We start from the raw sequence: 11856 nt of genomic DNA, 5'->3' as shown, positions 1-11856 counted from the left end.
GATCCTAGGCATGATACTAACAAGATTAATAACAAACCCTAGCATGTCACTAAACAATAAATATCAAATATATAGCCCTAACATGATACTATCATGAATATTAGGAAAGAAAATAGAAAGCATCGCAGGAATCATAATAAGCATATTTGTTATTATAACCTTTTCCCTAAACATAATATTAGGAATCATTGTTGTCATTCAAAACATCAAGCATCCTAACATGATACTATGAATCATAATAGGAACCTAAACATGATTTCTATATTCATAATAACAATGCAAACAATTAAAGCACTTACTTGGATGCCTCGTATCTCTTTCTAATAACAAAATGCACACGTTAGTAATTTCAAGGAAAATAATAAAACAATTAAATCAAAGAATTGAAATAGAGATTAAAGAAACTTTAGACTAGATTTGGGACCAAACCCTCAGAAATCAAACCTTTCACGTCTAGGGCGAAGGCAACTTCGAATTTGGCTAGGTGTGCCTAGACCTTGTGAATGCGCTATGGTGTTTGTAAAAAGCTAGTTTAGAAAGAAGGAGAGAGAATTAAGAAATTCTTGATGAGAGTTGGTGATAGAAAACGAAGGTTTTAGGAGGCTATTTATAGAGAAAATCAGCCGGACGGATAGAAAAACAAATCAGAGTTTCGAAGAGAATAAAACAGATTTAGCGCCAAACGCTGGTGTAGACACCCATTTGTGTCTCCCCAAAACCAAACCCAGTGATGAGTACCTTTCACGTCAAATCATAATCGAATGAAGTGAAAGTGTGGAAAGTTTAGTGTTGCGGATAGTTTTAATTTCTAATCTCTCTCTCTGTTTTTGAAAACCTATTTTAAGAAAGCAGACAATCCAGTTTGGTTGGTCCATGATATGGGTCCAACAGTAGTGTAGTTGGATAGGGCTTGAAAAGACCTTTCTAAAGATATGTTATAAGCCCAATTCCGATGAATATTGAGGAAGTTATGGCCAAATTACTGAACTGGGCCTGGTTTGAGCCTTATACGCGACCCAATTACCTAGAGGAGGGCCTAATATAAATTTATCATTCCTAATGCAATTAGGAATGGTTTTAGTCTTCTATATTCTTCTAGAAGGTTCTTTTCATTCCTAATTCAATTAGCATTGATAAATTGACTTTTGTTGACTTTTTAGAGTTTTAATCAGAATAAAAGAATGTTTTTTAGGAAAATACGATTTTATCCTTTTGTACGGCAATTTCTATCTGATTTTAGAAAACGCGTCAATAATTAAGTTAGCGCCAAACGCCAGCGTTAGCGCCTAACGCTAAGCTTGGCGCCTGGCGCTAATGTCAGCGTCTGGCGCTAACCTCGTTTTTACGCGCCAGAGCTCTGTTTCGATTTTTTATCTTTTTGGCTGATTTTCTCTATAAATAGCTTTCTAAAAACTCCGTTTTCATTCACCAACTCTCATCAAGATTTTCTTGATTACTCTCTCTCTCTCTCTCTTCTAAACTAGTCTTTTCTCAAATACAAAATTCCGCATTCGCAAGACTTAGATACACCTAGTCAAGTTCGAAGTTGCCTTCGCCCTAGACGTGAAAGGTTTTAATTTCTGAGGGTTTGGTCCCAAATCTCTATTTCAATTATTATTTAATTTAATTGTTTTAATTATTATTTTCCTTGAAATTACTGACGTGTGTATTTTGTTATTAGAAAGAGGTACGAGGCATCCAAGTAAGTGCTTTAATGGTTTTTATTGATGCTATTATGTAAAAATCATGCTTAGGTTGTTGTTATGATTCCTGATGTTATGTTAGGGTATTTTGATCTTCCTAGTATAATGTCTAGGGTAACTTTAATACCAAGTATGATTAAAAGTATGATGCTTCCTATGTTCTTCCTAATATTTATGATTAATAGTATCAAGCTTTGATTTTTATTGTATAGTGACATGCTAGGGTTTGTTATTAATCTTAGTTAGTATCATGCCTAGGATATTGCCATTATTATTATGCTTTACCATGATTATGATAATTATGATTATGATTATAATTATAATTTATTATGTTGCTTGATATTTATTGTTATTGCTTCATCACGCCTTTTATGCATGTTTAAAGGGAATTGGTACTTGTAATCACGCTTAATGAGATAATTAATAATCTTGTTTAGGGTTAATTTTGATTATGATTCAATTGAACGCCAATAATAGATTTATTTGTGCATTAATATTAAACCAACATAGATAAACAAGTTTAGGGTTAATCCTATTGATTGCATGTTAGTCAGAAAGCGCACATGAATACGATCAGAATAAAATAGAGGCCTATTATTAGGGCAGGTTCAATCTCTTTTAGGTTGAATTTGTACCTTCATCCCTGAACTACCAGTCATGGTTCCAAACCTATTGGAGTTGACGATCTCTTGGATCGTTAAGGGGTGTAACCTTCACCTCGTGAATGGTTTACAATTTCCTAAAACTTGTTGGTGACTCTTTTGCTCTAGCTTCCTTTCCTTTGAATGCCACCGTACTTTAGTGTATGATCACAGTGGGGTTCAAGCTAGGGATAATGCTTGAAATATTCCCTACAGCTGGACATTAGCGCCAGGCGCCAAGCATTAGCGTCAGGCGCTAATCCTGTCATCAGGCGCTAGAAATTAATTTCACGCGTTTTCTTAATTTTGATAAAATTTAGCCGCATAGAAGGGCAAAATCGTATTTTCCTTATAAACACTTCTTTTACTCTGATTAAAACTCTAAAAAGTCAACCAAAGTCAATTAATCAATGCTAATTAAATTAGGAATGAAAAGAACCTTCTAGAAGACTAAAATCAATTCTAATTGCATTAATAATGATAAATCAATATTAGGCCCTCCTCTAGATCATTGGGCGGCAAATAAAGATCAAACCGGGCCCATTTTAGTAATTTGGCCATAACTTCCTCATTATTCATCGGAATTGGGCTTATAATATATCGTTGGAAAGCTCTTTTCAAATCCTATCCAACTATTCTATTATTGGACCCTTGCTATGGAAGAAACCAAACTGGATTGGATGTTTTCTAAAAATAGGTTTTCAAAAACAAAGAGAAAGAAAAGAATTAAAAACTAACCGCAACACTAGACTTTCCACACTTTCACTTCATTCGATTATGATTCGACATGAAAGGTACTCATCACCGGGTTTGGTTTTGGGGAGACACAAATGGGTGTCTACACTTTAGCTTCCTTCCCTTTGGACGCCACCATGCTTAAGTGTATGATCACAATGGGGCTCAAGTGTGGGATGGCTTAAAATATTCCCTACAGTTTTTTGGCGACTCCACTAGGGAGGATTTCTATTTTAATTCCTAAAATTATTTTGGCAATAATTTAGAATGAGTCGATGAGACTCGAAAAGTTCTAAGTATTTCATGTGCGTAATTTTATTTGACATTATTGGCATAAGCATAAAAAGGTTCGCATTGAGAAGACCATCCGTAATGCGTCAAAAACATAGGATTTTTACACGGAGGAATCTAGGGAAATATCTTTCACAACTAAAATCGAAATAATGCTACAAAAAAAATTGGAAAATTCAAGAACAGAAAGCTGTCGAGGCATGTAGGAATTACCGCTGAGAAAACGGCGTCAGCGCCAAACGATGGTGCTGTCGCCTAGCAACAGTCTTGTCATCTGGGGACAGTGACAACATCTGGCGACAACGCTATTTTCTCGCGCCTAATTCATCCAATACCGAGCCAGAAAACTACCTTCTTGTTTTGACTAGTTTTCTAGTACTATTTGCTCGGTTTTACTTCCTGATTGAGTTTTTCCCTTTTTAAATTTCTAAAACCCATATGTGTTCTACATATGGCCATAACCCTCTGGGAATTCACGCTCCATCTACCCAATCAAACGCTCCTGGCAACGAAGAGTACATCCGAGTTTGTTGAATTCACCATACCATGGAAGCGAGTTTAACTCGCGGTGTCCCATCCACTCGCGCCAACCCTTCCAAAGGTAAGGCTTCCGTGCGATTCATTCGGACGCATAAACATGGACCCTCTTTGACTAACCCATATCCTTGAACTTTAGAGAACTAGAGCCATGGTTTGTGACTACTTATGCATCTCTTACTTGTGCATACTTATTATGTGACTAAGTTAACCGTTTGTTTAACTTGTGTATGAGTCTAAATAAACAAATAAATGACTAAAGGAATTTTCTTTATTAATTAATTAATTAAAACCAATAAATATGCCTAAAATCAAGTCATAGTTCCTTTGAGTCAACCTGGATTTTTATTCCCGTATACTGCAAAAGCAACTTGTTTTGGTCATATCCGGAGTTCTAGGAAGAATTACGAGTCGTACAACCTATGGATATGTAGCCTCGAGTTTTATCTTTAATTTGGCGTTGGTTTCGTCCCAATCACAGTCATAGATAAAAAGTTATGACTAAAATACTACAACCTTTCCAGTTTAGTGCACATACTTGAGGTCTTAACTTAGTCTTTGTTCGAGTCTAGTCACATGGTCATGAAACAAGCCTCAACATGTAACCTACACTCACTAGTCTTAGCAAACACTTTGTACATATTATTTTCACACCATGACCATGTTTTAGGTTCATGCATGAGTCGTTTTCCCGTCATTTGAGTTGAGGGTCCATCCCATTTCTATTTCCTTCCATGTTATCTTCCCATCCATTGTATGTTGGATAGAGCTTGAGTAAAAATAATTAATAAAAAAAACTTACCCCTAACTTCCCTTTCCACGGCAATTGGTCAAGGAGAGAAGAGAGATTAATTAAGGACAATACCTTTGTTCAAGTCTCACTTTTTGATAAACCGATTCGTCAAAACAGAAAAGCTAAGAAGATAATGACAAGTTAAGAAGAAGTCAATGACCTTAGGAAAGACGTGGCTAGCATGACTTAGATGATGAAGGCTTTGACCCTTCAAATTAATGACCATATGAAGCAACAACAAATGGAGCTCATGCAAGAAAGCTTGAGAAAACTCTCTAATGATTATAGGTTCCAAGGCATAAGCTCACAAGGGGTCTCAGTGGACAAGGAGCTTCTTCCGCAGAAGTTCAATGCCAATGACATCCCTAAGTTCCGGCCAACGGACAATCCTTACTTTCACTTAAAGGCCTTTGAAACTATAATGAACATTATGTTTAGAAACTGTTTGTCAACATTGGTTCTTTTCTCTTGATAAAGAGAAAACCTCTACTTGGGATGGAATAAAAAAACGCTTTCATTGATAGATATAAGTGTAATATTCAAGTCGAAACCGACTATAGACAACTTGAGATGCTAAGACAAAAAGAGAATGAAGGCTTTACTTCTTTCTTTAATAAGTGGAGGGAAACTTCCGCTAAGATGATTGAGGTGCCCACCAAAAAATAATCTATAAGGATGTTTATCAAGAATCTCCAAGAGAAGTATTCGAAGCATTTGAAATACCAACATAATTTGAATACTTTCAAGGCCGTCTATGACAATTGGTATTGAAATCGAAGATGACCTCGCAAAGCAAAAAGCTACTAACAATAGTAACCACAGTGGCTGGAAAGGAAAGAAGAACGACAATCCTTCTTCTTCCGAAAACACCTACTCTAGTAACAATGTTAGTACCTTTGATCATAACGGTGTCTTAGAAATGGATAATCAAGGATCTAAAAAGAAACCCAAAAGAGAGTTCACACCCATTGGAATGACCTATGATGTTGCTTTCGATTGTCTCTATGATCGAGGATTAATCAAACCTATTGGCCCTTTTGAAGATCCAACGCCAGAAAAACGATCTTCAAGATGGAATCCCAATTCTTATTGCAAGTACCATCAAGGAAATGGTCATACCACCGATGAATGTTACAAATTTAAAAATCTCATTCAAGATCTCATAGAAGCAAACAAGATCCCATTGCCTCTAGCTAGCAAGAAGACCGGATGATGATAAGCACAAGACACAAGGCGGGCTTCAACGACAAGATTTCATGACCTCTTTTTCTTTTTCTTTTTCATTCTTCCTTTCCCCAATAAGTCTAGAATAGGAACCCTGCATTTTCCTTAGATTTACTTTGTAGGTTTTTTCTTTTAATAAAATGAGCATTTATTTCCTTGCATATGATCATTGCATTGCACCGAAAAAAAAAATTCCATATTGAACTAAGCACAAGGTATATCAATGATTTGAGGCACCTCTTGTAGCCATATCATACCTCTCACCCAAATATATAATCCCTCTCTTGATAAACCTCTTTGAGCCTCGTCTAATGATAGACCTTCATTTTTTCAAACCACATCTACCTAACCTTGGGATGGGATGGTGTGCAACTTATGCAAATTCCAATTTCACAACACTACTAGAAATAGGCAGAATTCCGACGGAAGTGTTCCGATTGACTCGAAAATCCGTCGCAAATCGCAAATTTTCCGATGGAATAAAATTCTATCGGAAATTTTTGACGGAATTTCATTCTGTTGGAACTTTTGGACGGATTTCAAACAGTTCCGACGGAAATTTCGTAGGAAAGTATATTCCAATGGAAAAATCCGTCAGAAATAAAATAATTTCCGACGGAATTTTCCGTCGAAAAGGCATCTGACCATATTTATTTTAAAAGGTAGAAAATTTTGTATAAATAGCTAACCCTAAAGCCAACCCCTCATTTCAGTTCCCCTTTCTCTCTCTCCTCTTTCCCTCATCGCCGCACTCCCTCTCTCTCTTCATTCTTTATCTCTCCTCTCTCGATCTCCTTTGCTACTCCCTCTCTACTCTTTATCTCTCCTCTCTCGATCTCCTTTGCTGTTGATTACCGAAGCTAGCCCACGAAGCTTTTTTGATTTACTTCCCGACCACATTCCCAGCGTGTTATGGTTTTAAGGTTAAGTTCGACCATGGAAACGCTAGATCTAGCGTTTTCACGGTCGAATTTGGCCTTATATAACCAATTTTAAGACCAATTTCAAGGCTAACAATATAGGTTGAATCGTTGTGGTAAGTTTTTTGTTCTGAATTTCAACTTTTTTTGTTCTGTTTTCATTTTTTTTTTCAGGTTTCAAGTTTACTAGATCGAATATATATGTGGTTGTGGTGGCTGTTTGAGTTCAGGTTTGGGTGTTGGGACTTCAATTTTTTTTTTTTGTTAATTTTTGGGTTGTGATGGTTGTTTCGGCGATGGTGGTGGTGGTTTAAGGTGGGTCGTGGGGTGGTTTGCCTGGGTAGGGTGGTAGATCTGGGCTCGTTTGTGTGGGTTATGGTTAGGTGGGTAGAGGTTCTGGTGGTTTTGGGAGGTGGGGTGGTTCGGGACTGTTGATACGGGTTAGAGGCTGGTGGTGGGGGGTTAGTTAGGGGCTGGTGGGTTAAGGAAGTGGTGGGGGATGATAGCAGTGTGGTGGTGGTGGCGTTTGGTGGCGAAATTGGTGGCTGGGCGGCTTTATTTTTATTTTTTCTGGCAGCGGTTTCCGACGGAATTTCCATTGTAAAATGCCGACGGATTTTATGTCCGTCGGAATTTTCCGACAAATTTTGCCGGTGCCGGAAAATCTTTTTCGAGGGAAAATTCCGTAAAAAATGTGTTTTCGACGGTATTTTTGTCGGAAAATGTCGTTTTTCCTACATACGCTTTTCCGACGACATCTTCCGACGGAATTCCGTCGGAAACACGTTTTCCGACGGAAAACAAGGTGGTTCCGACGAAAAATTTCCGTCGGAAAACGCTTTTTTTCTAGTAGTGCAAACGCTTGAGTGATTTCAAAGGAATAAAATAAAAATATAAAAAATAAATATAAGTGTATAAAAGGGCAAGTGTTCCAATGTCTTTGACATAAACATGTCTTTGATATGAACACATCTCGGATTGTGTTTCTTATCGAGTGCTCGGTACCGTGCCTGGGAAACATGAATGGCAAGTGAGTGATAGACCACATGATCGGGATTGCCCACACTTATTCAAAAAAGATTCAAATATAAAAAATAAAAAAATAAAAAAAAAAGAGCGCAAAAATATAAAAGAGAATTCAAAAATAAGAAAACCTCAAGCATACAATACAAAGATTCAAAAGCAAGGTTGCACACCTTGGGGGCTAATCTAAGGTCTTGACCACTCATCCCTTTCTTCTTCCACCTTTAGCCTAACCACGTTAAAACCCTTAAAAGACCTCTTTGAGGTATACACATACTTGTGTGAGGTTCAACTAGAGCTACGTTCGGCCTGATTCCTAACGGATACGTAGGCAACCTCGCATTAAAGTGGCGTAATAAAAAAATGCATAATTGATTATATCAAGGGATATCCAATGCTCATCCCTATCCATTTAGAGCTCGACTTGGGGGCTTGATCCCTACATCATTAGCTTACCTAGCCTAAAGAGTCACCATTATTTGGCTCTTCTCATAATACTTTCCCATACACTTAGCCTTTGCAGCCTAGCTTTAGTGTCACTTTCACACATTGCACAGATACATGACCAAATAGTACTTCCTTTAGGAACCCTTTGTCATGAAATCTTAATATAATGTTGAAGCATGCCTTGTCATATTAAGATCATATTTGTCATTATATCGCAAAATATGAAGTGCTTAGCCTCCGTGCCTAAGATACCAAAATATTTTCAAGATAGCCTAGGATACTGCACCATAAGATACAACATCGACGCGTATAGTTGTTTAAGCTCATTCGACAAGCATTGTAACACTTTACTTATGTCTTTTCGCGTCTTTCTTTTCCGGGAGAAAGTCGGTACCCTCCATAAAAACGACGGAATTTTTTTTTTGTTTTTCTGCGTTTTCGAGTCAAGTGCACATATAAATCAAGTTTACACATTTAGTCATGAGTCAGCACTCTGCACACACGAGTCACACATAGTGAGTCATCATTAAACCAAGTTTACACTTTGAGTCATGTCAATTCAATGAGTCAAGCAACACTTAGTCTTAGGTCAACCCTAATTACATGAGCAAAGTACTATAGTCCAAAATGTAAATGCAGGTACACTAAGTCCCAGACGGACGGGTAACCTTTACAAAAGGTTTGAAGCAAAAGGACGCAAAAAAATCAACTAGAGTCAGCTTGATTGCAATCATATTTGATTGTCAATCGGCCTGACGACGGTCATATTAATTGATTGGGTTCCTTGGTATGCCAGTTAGCCCCTATAAGCAAATTGACATGATTAGTAATCGGCTCGATTACAATCGCAGTAAGTGATTGACCTGACGACGATCGTCTCACTTAGCTTAAGTGCCTAAGCATTGGCTCATTACAAGCACCAAGGCATTGGTTCAAAAGCCAACACTTATACGACAATTTTTCCAAGATTTGATTGTCATCCCCAACTGACAATATTTCCAAATGTGGATTGTCGCGCATCTTCTTCCATGACAATTTTTCCAAGATTGGATTGTCATCTCTGGCAAAGTTTCCAAGCGTGGATCGTCGTACTCCTTCTCTGTTGGGAAATTTTTCCAAGTTGGGATTGTCATCTCTGGGAAGTTTTCCGAGATTGGATTGTCATACACATAGTTCCCTATGGCAAAATTTCCCGAAGGATTGTCGCAGGTCTCTATTCATCTTAATATTCCGGCAAAGTTTCCTCAACAAGGATTGTCATTCATTTCAGTAAGTGGCAAATTTTCCCGAAGTGGATTGTCGATCGACTCTTTTTTACAAATGTTCCAAGACGCGGATTGTCAATTGTGGCAATATTTTCCTAAAAGGATGGTCGCATAACATTGGCAGATTTCCAAGGTGGATTGCTTTCAAGATTTATGTTCCAAGATGTGGGTTGTCGATCGTAGCGAGGTTCTATGATAGATTGTTACGAAGCATTGGCAACTTTTCCCAAAAATGGATTTTGGCAAAATTTCCGAGATACGGATTGTCGCTTCATTGTGGCAACATTTCCAAGGACGGATTGTTACGTAGAGTAGACACCCATTTGTGTCTCCCCAAAACCAAACCCAGTGATGAATACCTTTCATGTCGAATCATAATCGAATAAAGCGAAAGTGTGGAAAGTTTAGTGTTGCGGATAGTTTTAATTTCTTTTCTCTTCTCTCTGTTTTTGAAAACTTATTTTAAGAAAACAGCCAATACAATTTGGTTTGTCCATGATATGGGTCCAATAGTAGTGTAGTTGGATAGGGCTTGACAAGAGCTTTCCAACCATATATTATAAGCCCAATTCCGATGAATATTGAGGAAGTTATGGCAATTTACTGAACTGGGCCCGGTTTGAGCCTTATATGCGGCCCAATGATCTAGGGGAGGGCCTAATATGATTTATCATTCCTAATGCAATTAGGAATAGTTCTAGTCTTCTAGATTCTTCTAGAAGGTTCTTTTCATTCCTAATTCAATTAGCATTGATAAATTGACTTTTGTTGACTTTTCAGAATTTTAATTAAAATCAAAGAACATTTTTGAGGAAAAGATACGATTTTATCCTCCTGAACGGCAAAATTTATTTGATTTTAGAAAACGCGTCAAAAACAGAATTAGCGCCTAACGCCAGACATTGGCGCCTGGCGCTAATCCTGGCGCCTGGCGCTAGCATTGGCGCCTGGCGCTAATGTTGGCGCCTGGCGCTAATGTTGGCGCTTGGCGCCAATAAGCCAGCGTTGGCGCCAACCTTGTTCCACATGCGCCAGACTCTGTTTTAATAATTTTATCTTTTTGGCTGATTTTCTCTATAAATAACGTCGTAAAAACTCCGTTTTCATTCACCGACAACCAGTTTTCAATTCTCTCTCATTCTTTTCTAATCATTCGCCAACTCTCATCAATTTTCTTTTTACTTTCCATCTCTCTCTCTTTTTCTAAACTAGCCTTTTACATACGAAATTCCGCATTCATTAGACCTAGATACACCTAGCCATATTCGAATTTGCCTTCGCCCTAGACGTGAAAGGTTTAATTTCTGAGGGTTTGGTCCCAAATCTCTCTTTCAATTATTTAATTTAATTATTTTGATTATTATTTTCGTTGAAGTTACTAACGTGTGTATTTTTTTATTAGAAAGAGGTACGAGGCATCAAAGTAAGTTTTTTAATGGTTTTTATTGATGTTATGATGTAGAGTTCATGCTTAGATTGTTATTTTGATTCCTAGTATCATGTCTAGGGTAATTTTAATATTAAGTATGATTAGTACAATGCTTCCTATGTTCTTCCTAATATTTATGATTTTTAATATCATGTTAGGGTTAAAGATATGATTTTTATTGCTTAGTGACATGCTAGGGTTTGTTATTAATCTTGTTAGTATCATGCCTAGAATCTTGATATTATTATGCTTTAACATGATTATTATGATTATGATTATTATAATTATTATTATGATGATTATTATTATGATTATTGTTTTGATGATTATAATTGTTAATATTATTATTATTATGTTGCTTGATATTTTATTGCTTGATCACATCTTTTATGCATGTTTAAAGGGAATCTATACTTGTAATCACGCTTAATAAGATAATTAATAATCTTGTTAGGGTTAATTTGATTATTATTCAAGTGATCGCCAAGAATAGATTTGTTTGTGCATTAAATTCAACCAACATAGATAAACAGGTTTAGGGTTAATCCTATTGATTGCATGTTAGTCAAGAAGCGCACATGAATACGATCAGAATAAAGTAGAGGCCTATTATTAGGGCAGGTTCAATCTCTTTTAGGTTGGATTTGTACCTTCATCCTTGAACCCTTATTTGGTTCAAGACCTTATGGAGTTGACGATCTCTTAGATCGTTAAGGGGTGTAACCTTCACCCTGTGAACAGTTTACAAGTTCCTAAAACTTGTTGGCGACTCTTTTGCTCTATCTTCTTCCCTTTTGGACGCCACCGTACTTTAGTGTATGATCACAGTAGGGTTCAAGCTAAGGGGA

The sequence above is a fragment of the Chenopodium album genome, chromosome 7 (assembly GCF_948465745.1).
Source record: "Chenopodium album chromosome 7, dcCheAlbu1.1, whole genome shotgun sequence".
Taxonomy (NCBI): domain Eukaryota; kingdom Viridiplantae; phylum Streptophyta; class Magnoliopsida; order Caryophyllales; family Amaranthaceae; genus Chenopodium; species Chenopodium album.
Note: the sequence above shows the minus strand (reverse complement) of the source record.